The sequence below is a fragment of the Ischnura elegans genome, chromosome 4, assembly GCF_921293095.1.
Source record: "Ischnura elegans chromosome 4, ioIscEleg1.1, whole genome shotgun sequence".
Taxonomy (NCBI): domain Eukaryota; kingdom Metazoa; phylum Arthropoda; class Insecta; order Odonata; family Coenagrionidae; genus Ischnura; species Ischnura elegans.
In genome coordinates, this window is record NC_060249.1 from 133,508,797 (window position 1) to 133,522,652 (window position 13,856).

The 13,856-nt window shown below is 39.6% G+C and overlaps 1 protein-coding gene across 5 annotated transcripts in view; it reads left to right on the forward strand.

Annotated features, from left to right (window-relative positions):
* The window catches only part of LOC124158077 (gastrula zinc finger protein xLCGF3.1-like), a 110,263-nt gene that overhangs the window by 42,388 nt on the left and 54,019 nt on the right, over positions 1-13,856 (forward strand). The window lies entirely within an intron of this gene.

Below are 13,856 nucleotides of genomic sequence, written 5' to 3' on the forward strand. Positions count from 1 at the left end.
ATCCTCCAAGGTCGTTAGAATATTAATTGCGTAAGCTTGGTTTCGCTGTTAGTAGGGCCCGCCCGCCTTTGTGACGGTGCGGGACTGCTCGTCCCCTCCCTTCCTCCCCCATCCTTTCCCTGGAGGTGTCGTCGGGCTCTCATTGCGGCGATGCCTCCCTACCTTTTTCCTTCCTCTGTCCTCCCCCTCTTGAGAGGCACGGGTGTATAAGTCTCTGAGACTATTAAGAGTCTTGGTTCCCGGTCCTCAAGAGCGTATCCTTAGCGGGGCCCGCCCTGGGACCCCCGAACCCACTGTGGCAATAAAGATAAGAAAACAATCTTTAAAAATTTAAGCAATGATATCTTTAACCCCTTGGACTGTAATGATGAGTCTAGCTCTTCACAAAATTTCGATGCCAAACTGCGCAATGACGAGTGTACCTCGTCCTTAGATTTTCATAATTATAGCACTACAGTAGATTCCGGTTAATTGGGACGTACCTGGACTTGTGCACTTTGCCCCAATTAGGCGAACTATCCTGTATATGGGCGTAAACAAACGTTGAAATGATAGAAAGAAGACTAAAGAATGTTTATAATGCAATATAAGTTTATTAATCCATCAATTTGATTAATAAATCAGCGAGTTTAGTTAATTTAGTATCATTTTTAAGAATTATCACAATTTAGTTAAAAATATTTTTCTCATATGAATGTCTTTTATTGTGTCCTATTAAAGAAAAGTCCTATCCTCTTGCGGATAGTATAACAACAAGAGCTTTTAAAATAGGGAAAGAATAGGAACATTTGTGAAAATAAGAGCAAATCAAACCTAGGGGAAAAATATAAAAGAATACCTGTAAAAGAATAAGCACGTGTAAGAGGCGCACCTTTTTTCCCAGAAATTGCAGCCGAAAATGAGGGTGCGCCTTTTACGCAAACTTCTTATCTTCCCCCCTCCTCTTCACTGGTCGCAAGTCTAAGGGGAACTGAGTAGCCTTTGTTTTTCAGTGTGAGTCATCTGTAATCCTAAGTCAAAAACAAGCGGCAGGCAGGGGAGTTTCTCCCTTTGTGACGTATTTTTAAAATGCTCCTGTTTGAATTTCTTGTAAGCATCGCGCTGTCACGACGGTATCCCAGAGGTGAACATGGAAAAGATTGCACGGGGTTTTTCGCTCCGGAGGGCGTGCTAAATTTACTGCCACGAGTGGGCATCCGCGGCATTTATACTACATATAGTAATCGGTTATCAAACGTAGATAAACGCATATTTTTGAAGGACATACCTGGTTAATAGTCAATATCTGTCTTGCCGAGTAAATTCCATTATGCTGAGGACCTGATTTTCCAAAAATCATCTTCAGACGCTAATATGAGGATGAATGTAACGGAAAATTATATTGGTGTCAAAACTTGCGCTTTAAAAAATTCCAACGAGTGTGTTCATTGTTGGACTAAATTGTGGATGGAGGAAATCAGAAATGCTTATAAGTGAAGAGCGTGGAAGGAGAGTTCAAGGGTAAGGAGCGCGATCCCTCCGTCTTCGAAGCAAGCAATGAAATACGGAGGGGAAGGAGCGCGCTCCCTCCCCTCCGTATTTCAAGCTACTAGTCTATGAGCGAATGGAGCACGGGAAGAACACGTCCGATCTTGCATGTGACGTCATTGCCTTCAAAGCGATGGGGCGAAGGCGCAGCAATGTGATATACGCAGTTTGCGTTGCCTGAAGTTTCCAGTCTGTCTCGTCTTGTTTGAATGCACTTATGCTACGCTTGTTTCTTCCGAAATTGTGCTGTTAGGACTATTTTGAATATTAGTAGCCTTGTTGTAACTATAAATCTTTGTGTCTAACAGTTAGAGCTTAAATACTTAAATTCTGTCAGATATGCGTCGCGTTAGATCTCTTTCCTTTTTTTGAACCTCGTGCGTGTCATACAATTATTGAAAGCTATCGAGATATCTTCGGGCTCACATCAGTAGATGACTCACCTAGCATTTGTCCTCCATAAACTGGGAGATCGATCAAGGTCAGTTGGTGAGGCGGGGTAGGGATGAAACACGTTTCCATTGTTCCCCTGTAACTTGATGTTTTCCTATTTTCCTGTGGGGTCTCCAAAAGGAAAAAAAACGGCAGAGGCATTGGCTGATGGAGGGCCGAGTGTGGCTCCGTTAAATCTACGACGTGGTTATTATCCTACGGCGCTGAGATTGCCCTGATTGTTCTCCCAGCTCTTGGGAAGGATCACGCTATGTGCCTGTCGTGTTTTGCCTTAAAATTTTCCACGGCTGCAATTCTATTGCAATACTCCTGCGAGAGCATTTAAACAAAATAAATTTTGTTCGAGAATAGGACAAGCGTCGTAGAGCAACGGCGTATGCGAAGAGAGGATCGGAACTCTTTCTACTCCCTCTTATGCCGCTATTACCGCCGCAATTATGAAAATTTCTCTCAATAAATATTGAAAGAGGAAAGTTCAATAACTGTCGAAATTCCAGGCGTACGTCTGCAACACCGCGTGATAGTATAAAAAAAAATGCCCCAAACTTTTTTTCTTCATAGCTCCGATGCTCAAAATAGGGGTGCGCCTCTTACACACGCTTATACGGTAGTATTCTGAAAACAAAAAATTTTAATTTCGTCGCGATTATGGAGTCTATGTCGCCGGCTCATGGCCCAATAATAAAGCGACATGCTGTCCCAATTAAGCAGAGAATACTCTGGGATATTCCTCTATCGGGTTCTGTTCTTCAAGATCTGCCCTAATTAAGCGGCAAGTAACTGGTGGACCCATTAAATGGAATCTACTGTATTTAGAGGAGCAAAATAATTATTTTGAAAGCTTAAAAATGTTAAAACATAATAATAATAATAATAAAATGCCTTTATTCGGTCGAGGTTGAGACTAAGAAGTCCCCTCTTCCACCTAGCCCCTCGATAGCGTCAATGCTAACATATTGAAAAATGGTAGACAAACGTTTACAATGCAAAGAATATACAATATACACTATTTGTGAGTTGTCAAAAATATAAATGACTATATGTGAAAATTTTATGTAAAAATGATATATGTTTGTGGGAAAAAACATGAGGGTAAGGGTGTAGTATCCTTCAGCGAGAAAAGCCAGTGCAGGAAAATGCCCACACAAGGAGGGGGGCGTGAAAAATCTGTGAAAACCTATTGAGTGAAAGCTAAAGTCATGTTATTTGTAAAATACAACATAGTTAATGAGGTGCAAGGTATACACAAATATTACACATGCAATTAAGATGTAAAATATAACATGCATACATAGCATATATAAATAATTCATATTTGTGAAACATGATGCATTGGAAGGATTAAAATGATTTTATTCGAGCAGCAATAGCTGTGTTCTCCATGTTTAATAGTAATCACATTTTATTTCACGGTATTTCAAAAGCAAATAAGATGCAACATCAGATGAAGACAAAGAGCATGACGAATAAAAGTACGAGGGTTGTACCAAAAGTAAGGTTCTCATATTTTTTACAAATAAACTTTTTTATTGATATCAGTTTTCACATCGTTGAAAAGTTTACACTCTTGCCTATTTTTCAACGTAGTCTCCATTTTTTTCGACACACTTTTAAAGTTAGTACTCCAGCTTTTTTATCCCTAAGTTGAAGAAGTCTCCCGCCAACCCGTTGAGGAAGTGTGTGACCTCTGCTCGGACTTCATCGTCGCTCTTGAAGCATTTGCCATCTAAGGGTTTTGTTTCGGGGATATAATGCAATACCCACGCTTCATCTCCAGTGACCAAGGCCTTAGCCAGAAAATATTTTCGGGGGGTGTTTATGGAATAGTAGACAAAAATGACATTATTTTTATAAGATAAATAAAATAGCGAATACGGTTAAATATACATAGTTATTATAAACCTTCAAGGAAAATATAAAAATATTATTATAAAATTGAATTTAGCCTTCTAGCTTTCTTTAGAGCGAACAAATGAATTAACTTCTCGGTGTCGATGTCAATTCTGCAGTCCCTCCAGGAGGCTCATAAGTCACTCACCTCTCTACTAATTCACAGCACTATTATTTCACACACTGCACTACAACTACACACACTGCACATACAAATTCGCTTAGATAATTACTGACTTGATTCGCATTGGACTACTAGTGTCCCTGCACCGCATAGAATATCGTCGTATGAGCACCAAGCGAGCATAAAGTATCTATTTTTTTTTTTCATTTCGGGGTGGGGGGATGAATCCCCCTTGATCTCCCCCCCCTTGCTACGGCCTTACCAGTGACGGTAGAGACCAACAACTTCCCCTTGTTGTCCCCCACCATAAAATTGTTGAAGAAAGGGCATAGCCGAGTAAGAGATTGAAAAGACCCCCTCACGGATTTTTCCCAGACTTGGGGCATAGGATTTGGGATCAAATAGGACTAACCTCCCAGCACTTCCAGCCCGCTAGAGGCCCACCAGGGCCGGCTAGCTCGAAATTTCAATTTCCACTCTTTTTTAAATATCTCGAGATAGAAAGCGTATTTTTCAATGCAGTTTGCACCGTTTGATGGCCGTCTTAATGGAGCGCACCTTTCCTACAACTTTTCAGGCACATAATGAGAAATGGCGTCGATTTGAAAATTTCAAACGTTAGTTTTAATAAAATATTTTTGAGAGGGCCACAATTAAAAAATGTGTTTTGAAGGAGTATTTAAATACCTATCGGCTAATGCAATGAAAAAAGAACATTTAGGTGGTGGAACACCCCGGAAAAAAATAAAATATGCCATTTTGGCCATTTTTTGCCGTTTTTCCTGCGACCTTTGTCCCCATAACACCCGTTTCATACCATCTTGTTCAATTTTGCAACTTATTTACTGTTAGGCATACAAATAACAAAAAAAACTTATGAAAAATAAACCTGGTGGGCCTCTAGCGGGCTGGAAGTGTTGGAAGGTTAGTCCTATTTGATCCCAAATCCTATGCCCCAAGTCTGGGAAAAATCCGTGAGGGGGTCTTTTCAATCTCTTACTCGGCTATGCCCTTTGCGAGCAGTGTCAAGGTGTTGCTCCATGAGTCCGTCAGTCAGCATGCGGGAGACCCAGCAAGCACACATCTTGCGAAATCCCAATGTTTGTGTAAAAGTTCTTTCAATTGTGCCGTGAGAAGCTTCCGAAATGCGTTCAACAAATTCACAGACAGTGACCCTCCGATCTATGAGCAGCTCACTGTTGATCTTCTGGGCAATCCAAAACTGTCGGTCTTCCACTCTGTTCTTCATCGTGGCTTCACTTCCGTGTGGCCCTCAGCAAAAGCCCTGCAATATTTTCTGACGTGCTCAATGGACATGGACTCTTCACCATAAACGTCAGTCAGTTGCTGATGAATCTCCAGTGGCGGTAACTTCCTTGTTAGGAGAAATCGGATTACTGCTCGATCCTCACACTTGGCGGGAACGGGGATCATCACTTTCATCGTTGACGGTTGCTAAGCCAATAATAAGCGACAAAGTGAATCCCGGACTGGCGGACTCCGGGAGTAGGGGAACCACTGCGCACGGCAATGTTGTGGGATTTATCTAGCACCTTCGCTCAACATTGTAGCTCATTGGGATCCTTACTTTTGGTACAACCCTCGTATATCATATGAACAGGCATGCAACTTCCGAGTTGCTTCCGTATTCATTTTCTAAGCACACAAATTTTATCAGTAAATCTACTAGCGCAATGAAGTCCTCCTCGCCATTTGTCGCACTATGCCAATAATCAGAATATAGGGCAATCAATCATTGATTCATTCTCCATGTTTAATGATCACATTGATACATTGACACAATGATAATGGTCTGTATGTCATGATGATACACAGACCTTAAGGCTGTGATTGGACGACCGTTAACCAAAGTGATCATTAACCCTGGCGAGAAATCAGACACCTCTTCACTTCTCTATCACCCTCCATTTTCTCACCCACAACCTTTAGCCGGCCCTAAATTTTGCTAACGATAGGCGACGTCATAAGTGCACTTTCATTGCTGCGTTTTGCATTCCCGGCATTTATCGCTTTTGCTATATTTTAAGTTAACGTGCGGCCAGTGATTTATATGAGATCAATATATCTGCCTGAAATGGCTTATCAAACAGACTGTGAATTTCACGGAATTTGGACCGTGAAAACCTGGAAAAAAACGTGAAATTTATAATTTAGTCAGAGTGGGAACCCTGTAATATGAATGCCTTTCGTTTTCTTTGATGAAGGAAATAACTAGTGATGGGTCGATTCCAAAATTTTATCGATTCCGATCCCGATTCCGATTCTGACATTTCGATTCCGGTTCTACCGATACCGATTCCATCGATTCTGATGCCATAGGCTCCAAGAAAAATAGTCAACTAGACAACCACTTAAAAAAATGTTACTCTGTGAAAGAATCAGTTGACAAAAGCATCTTTCATATCATCACTATGTAATTAAAATATAATAGCTATATTTCAAAACAGAACATACCTGAAAAGTGGTGTTACATGATAGGTATTACTTTAGAATATTGGCACTCATAATATGTCGACCATATATATGTATCCAAACTACAAGGGAGAGCCATGAGTACAGAAATTCTCATAGCTGTAATAAAGATTGTATACTACGTATATAAATCATGTAATATTTGGCCCTTTCAAATTCTCAAGCAGAAAAACCAATTATTCTACATGCTCACCCAGCAGGTTTTGACGTCTCCATGTTACAGTATTGCTGCTGCATAAAATTGTCTTTTGCTACACACTTGTGTGACTGGGCAAGTACTTTCCTACCAAAATTGCAAGATTTCGGAGACTTTGGAATTTTTATTAAAAATTATATCAACGATTTTTTAGGATCTTGAATCTTCATGGAATTCAAGTGGACGAAGCGAACGAACTAAAGAACTAAACTTTATTTTGTAGAGCCAAAAAAATTCTATACTTCTCACGTCATTTAATCAACCTTAAAATCTCTTCCTTTTTTCCCTTCAAGAAAGAAACTAAACGCTACAAATGAATATCACATCGGTCGGACACAGTAATAAAAAAGGTTAAAAGAGCCTCGTGGTGTGAAAACTCCCCCTTCCGCGCGACTCGCCTCGGCGAATGTGGAAAGGGAAAAAGGGTATCGGTTGTTGCCTTTCACGGAAACAGTTCATTTTTCTCTCTCTTAACCCTTTCATTGCGTAACATTTTCTCAGAGTTGTTTCACGTTGGCGGAGAATTTTTTTTCACTGCATTTACTTTGTTTTTCGAAAATATGAAAACATTTTCAATAATAAAAGGATTTTTATATTCATTTGACTATTTATTAAACAATTTGTTTATGGCATCACAGTGATGCCATCCGCACCCATATGATAAATGCTCCGGACATTTATGCAACCCGTTACACAAACATTAGGAACGACAGACAACATATTTTTACGTAGAAACTAAGAAGTTTTAAACAATTTCTGAAATGATGGCGGAATTGAATTATAAAGAAGATACATATTTTTTCAGATGTCATCCACTATCCATGCATCAAATTTTGGGTAAATAAAAGTTTTCGAATTTTAATTTTTACATTTCTAAATTTTTAAATTTACTAGTAACTTAGATTTGCATGCAAACATATGAAAGTTATTTTATTTTTTTGACATTTTCTTTTGCGTTAATGCTGCAAAAATTAACTAATAATTGTGAAATTCTTTGAAAAAAGGGTTCAAACACAGCCGTGGAACTTCTGCACATCATACACCATCAGAGGTATACTGATTCGCCACTTTTTAGTCTTTCTTGGAACGTGAGGAGGATTATTTCTTCTGTTTGCCCTTAGATTTTCAGTGGTGTATCTTTGTTGAGTAACTCAATAGATATTTGAAAAGATAATTATAATTTTCCATGTATAAACTCAGTAGGGTAGCCACGGGAGGGGGGTTATGGGTTACAAACCCCGGTGAGGCGCCAAAAACGGGTAAAATGGCCCCCGCACCATCCAAAAGGGCCCCAAAATCTCCGGCAAAAACCCCCCATTTCAAAATCGTAGCTACACGACTGTATAAACTGTGCCCACGGTGGAGAAATCTATAAATCTATAGATTAATTTTCGCACGACTGTGTTTGCATGTCCCCTGCCTCCAACATCAGGATCCTTCGCCCCAGTGTAAATTATAGCATCTTGCACGAGGCCATTAGGCTCAGAAAGCATATGTAATGTTATGCCGTGTTTGTGACGCCAAAGCAACATGGACTCGTGAAGCAGAATTCTTTACCCGGATAGTAAATATCTTTGATTCTGTGAGTGAATGAATTCAAAAGGGGTCGAATTTTATGAAAGAGGTCTCTTTGTATCCGATCATCTATTCCAGGGTTCCTGCCAAAATGCATGCAACGGAAAATTAGTTGAAATCGGTCTCGGGAAAAAGTGCTGTGAAGGAGGGAAAAATCGAAGATATTTTCCTACCTTTTTCAATAATCTGGAATGGATGGCCATCTTACAATACTTCACACAATAATACATTTGGTATATCAGACCAAAAATGTCTCCCATGCCCCGGAAGTAAGATTCCTATGCTCGATTATCCTTGAAGAACTGAATGTTGAGACGCATTGGCAATATGGATTGAAGCCATTCAGACGAGAATTTTATATTTTACGTAAACGAAAGATAATGTCTACTTTATGTCAAATTTCACGTGAAAAACGGGTTGGCCATTTTGCGTTGTAAAACCAGACAGATGAGAGCCAAAATCTTCTAAAGTCATTGGAAGTATAGGCAAAGCACCAGATCGAAGGAATATTGTGTTTTTATTCCATAAAACTCGAAACTCAAAGGATTAACGAGATCGCACATGGTTTTGAAAAGTTGGTCGTGTTTGGGCCACTGTATCATCATTAAAGGGTCGTATTTTTGTAAAGTGGCATATAAATCTATATCTGGTAATGATATTTGAGTATTTACGCTAAGTTTCAAGTCTCTACTCCCAAAAAGGTCATTTTGAACTTTATACCAGCTTTTTCCAATTTTGGACCGGTGTGCGCCGGGTCAGAAGACGATCGGCCGCAGCGGCTGGCGTAAAGGTATTCGGCGCCCACTTCGACAACTATAGAGTATACAGCAAGCTGAATCTACCAGGCCAAGGCATTAGAATGACTTATCGGCTTTAAAAACTGTATTACTACATGAGTTTCATGATAGCACTTCCTGTCGGCAGATTGCTGGACCTACTAGCCTCGAAAGCTCTGTAACCTTAACTACTCGACTCGACATTTGTAATGCTACTCGAAACGTTCGAGTCGAGTACCAACTACTCGACTCGAGTAGTTGGTACTCGACTCGAGTAGTTGGTACTCGACTCAACCGGTACAGTGACACCATGGATAAACTGTGCGGTCTTGAGTTATCGTAAAATTGCAATGCAGTGTTGCATTCTACAGGCTAAACACACTTCGATTCCTTGTAAAGGTTTATCAACTTACGAACGAGCATTCAGAACGCATCTTCATCGTATATCGAAGAACTACTGTATATGTACATAATATAATCGTAAGACCGCTTTCAGACGAAATGATTTTCTGCTGGCTGCCATTAGGTAGAGAATATGCACTGCTCACGGCGTCTCGTCTGAAAGCCATCTGAATTTCTCGTGTACGGCAGCCAGCAAAAACTCGTTTCATCTGAAAACAGCATTGATGTAGCATTGTCTGTATTTCACGCCATTGACGACGCATTGCCGGGCTGGATTGAACGGCGGCACACGAAAAGTCAGCTCGTTTGAAAGCGGCAGCTTCAGAAATGTTACAATGTCGGCGAGAGTGACAAACTGACGATCCCTTAAATGCACGTGCTAGCAAGCAACTCTCAAAAGAAACAATTGTAGGCGACATGCGATCCAAACGTTTTTTAAATCTTTTTTTGTTTTCTCTTTTTGGCCTTGAATACACTGCAGACCATTGGGTGCAAAATTCAAATCCTTGCCACTGTTCCGAGCCGATTCCAAATAACCGACTGTACGCGATCGGTTCTCGATACTGGTTCCAAAGGCCAAGAACCGGCAGAGCCGAGAACCGGGTATGGGAACTGACCCATCTATATTCTATTTCTATCTTGACGGAACTCATGAATGTTTTATCCATGAGTTTTGTCAAGATACACACATATAATGAAGTATTATTTTTATTATTATTACATCCGGTACCTCATTCTGGTGATCAATGGTCTTACTTCCTAGGAATTTCGATAGACTCCATAAGCATCGTTGAGCTGATGCAGATCTTTATAGAATTTCATCATTTTGTTTATTTTCATTTGTTATTTTAGCACCCGAATCTTCAAAAGTATTTGTTTTTCCAAACTTAAAATTTAGGGCTTTAAAATCTGGTTAGTTATCAAAGGCAATGTTTTGCGGTGAATAAATTCTTGGAGTGTCGTCAAATAAATTGTAAATTTTAGTTTACTGTGAAAAAAAAAACAAAATTTCCTCATGCACATAATGTCTTTAAATATATTAGCTCCATTTTTACATGGCAAAAAAGAGATTTATCTAGGATTTTTGAAGGATGTGTGCTAGGGAAAAGCAATGAAATGAATAAATTAGCTGTTATCTGTAAATCAAAACATATTTTTTAGCGTAAATGAACAAATACAGTCGGATCCGGATTTAACGTCTTCTCATTTAACGTTTTATTTTTTGGGGTCCCGATTCATTCCCTATTAGGATAATGTAAAAATTATCCGTATTTAGTGTTTCCACATTTTGCATTTTCTGGATTTATGTTCGTAAAAATTTTTCCGCACAAGATTTTTTTTGCCCGATTTAACGTTTTTTCATGACGGCTCATGCAAATGATTATCCAAATCTTTGAATTTCTGCTCATCAACAAGAAGAGTCTCATGAAAGTTTACCAAGCGTCAATAGAATCTACGGGGGAACGCTTCTTCAACTGCTTTCTTCCGCGAGCGCAGCTTTGCGACCTTCAACTCGCAAGTTGGGTGATTTGTCTTCTCGTAATGTTTCGCTTCCCTTCTGATCCAAACGCCAGACATTTTTTGTATCAGATCCGATCTAATGGAGCTAAGTCATCCCTTGATAACCTCTAACTACCTTATCCTTCACTTCGTGAACTTCAATGGTACGTGACGACTGATGACACGAGTTATCCTCCGAGGGCCGCTACAATGATGGTTTCCTCGTAATGTTTTCAATTGATTGCTTATGCCCCTTTCAACTCTACTCTCTACGGGCAGTCCATTGTTAGCCCAATATTTTTCCAGTCAGCTGCTTTCTACTTTCAAAAGAGGCCCAATATCATTTGCACAGTTCACTAGAAGATTCTTTCTGTAATCCATTCCAAGGTCACTTTCCTCAGAGGAACAGCGAAAGAACCGAGGAAGTGTTTCCCCTGTCATGATCGTGAGTGAGAGCATTCTTCCCTAACGGAACAACATTATTTTACATCGTAATTTAGATATCCCGGAGCCCATATACCGACATGCGGCTGGTTGACATCGCTGTCGATTCAAAGATATTTATCTGGTGCTATTATATGTCAAAAGAGAATGACAATCAGAGTTTTGATGAACTATCACGGTCCATGACTCTAAATAAATCGCTCATGCTGGAAAAAAATCACCTCATACTCACGGTAAAATAGATGAGTGCGGAAAAATATGAAAATCCGGCAGGTATCCCTTGGTGGTTGACTTCGACATCATAACCCTGACGAAATTGCCAAACTCCAGAGGCACTGACAATTTTTCTGATGAAATCCAGTTCTGTTGAAGATTAAACCTTTTCACTTAACATAAAGTTTAGCTAATCGTCATTCAAGGTCTAACCAAATTTCATTAAAAGCTGCCGGGAAACAAGGCGAGTCAGAGTTAAGGTGATCAGCGTGCCGCGTAAGCAACTTCTCCCGGCTCCATTCGACATGCATAAGGCTGCGGATATATGACAACAAATCTGGTGTTATCATCGAGTTGAATCACCATCGACTTGCACGCATACTAAAATAAGATTCTACTTTTTTGGATGACCTCGAAATCCAAAATGTGCGCATAGGAGGCTTTTTAAAGGCTCATAAATCCCTTGTTTCGCTGAGGCAACAGAAAACGTTAAGTTGGCAAAATTCCAGAAAACCTCCCTTTTACTAGATATTCGGTAGTTGAGAATTCGGGATTAGCGATCTTCTGCTGTCCTTTTATTTCACTCATTCCTCATGATTTTTCGAGTTCCTACTTACACCTTTTCTTATTATATTACAAATGCTATAGTCACCTACACGTCACTTTTACAGAAATAATTCTAAATTTCATCGAGACCACTGAAATATGCATAAAAATGGAATCACTAATGTCCATAATAATAATCTGTGTTGGAATGCTTTTAAGTTGATGATAATTAGAATTTTCTTAAAATATTTCATTAAAAAATTGTCATCCTCTCATTACTTATTTTTACCACCCATTTTTTTAGCTGATTCCTGAAAAGTATTATCCAACCTTCATAGGGAAGAGAACATTTCATTAAAGAATTTTTTGCTGCTTTCAGCACCTATTAGTTACTTCAAATAATATTTTTTATTCATAAAAAGCCATTCCAATCATTACAGACCCTAAAACCTGAAAAAAATGGCAGGTCCTCATTTAGTTTTTTCCGCATTTGGTGTTTTAAATTTTGTCCCCCCTGAAAAACCTTAAATTAGGATTCTACTGTTCAAGCAAGACTTTTTTGTAAACTTTATTTTTTTGCAGCTGAATTACTTCATGCCGTGAATATTTAACCCATTTCCAAAATAACCTTCGTACGTTAATATTTCGAGTAACTCCGTATTTTCAGTTGAATGTGCTATCTTTTCAATTAGTTATTTTCATTGAGATTCAGAAAGATATTACTAAAAAATCTGTTATTTATTTTCTTTTTGCCCTTCTCCATCGCCGCTTCCACCATGGTTTCTCACTTGCATAAATGGGAATGAAATTGGGGACCTATCTTGTGAGCCAGATCAAAATATCTTAATATTTGGAGGGCAGCATGTACTTCTTTTTAATTTGGTGGAATTACTTCCTTACTTTCATCTTCGTCGTCACTACTATTCTGACTAGTCCCGGCCGCTGCTTCTTCCGACGTGTGTACCGGCGTCCCATTGTCGCAAGCCCGGAGATCATCGTCAAGGGCAATGTAATCGTTTGATGTTGCACGCTGTGCTCTTCCTGCTTTTTCCAAGAAATTTTCAAAATCATCTTTTAAGTCTCTAATCTCCTCCACGATTTTATCCGCTGCAGCTTCCTGAAGGTATAATGTAACGAATGAACCATAGCCGTGATATTATAGCAGTAGAATTACTAGTGGGCTAGTTGTATCAATTACCAACCTCGAGAACATCCTCGTGATGCGCTATTTAAGGGAATCTGGCCGATTTCCATCAATTTGCAATTGTAATGGAGAAAATAAAGTATCTACGTCGTTGAACCGTGTTTCTGCGATGAAAAACAACAATTTTATTAACTTGGCCATTTTAGCAAAGTTAACAAAATCGTTATTTCTCATCGCAGAAACACGGCTTAGAGACGTACTTGAATGCCTGATTGACAGGAGTGTAATGCAAACCATTATTTTTTGATGATGGCATGGATTGATAGATTTTCAAAATGCAGTTAGAGCAGTCACTTTTGGGGAGGGAGGCCCACCGCTCGGAGGGTCGAAGAGAGGGGCCAGCGAGGGTGAGCTTGTGGAGGAAAGGGTCCCTAGGGACCCTTCGAAGTGCTTCGGCGAAAATTAGTCAAGTAGTCTTCGAAGTACGTCACAGCAGCCTGCCTTGCGAACGTACCAAGTACGTTTACAGCAGTGCAAAGGGTTAATTATGAGTGTACGAAATACCCCGCGCGA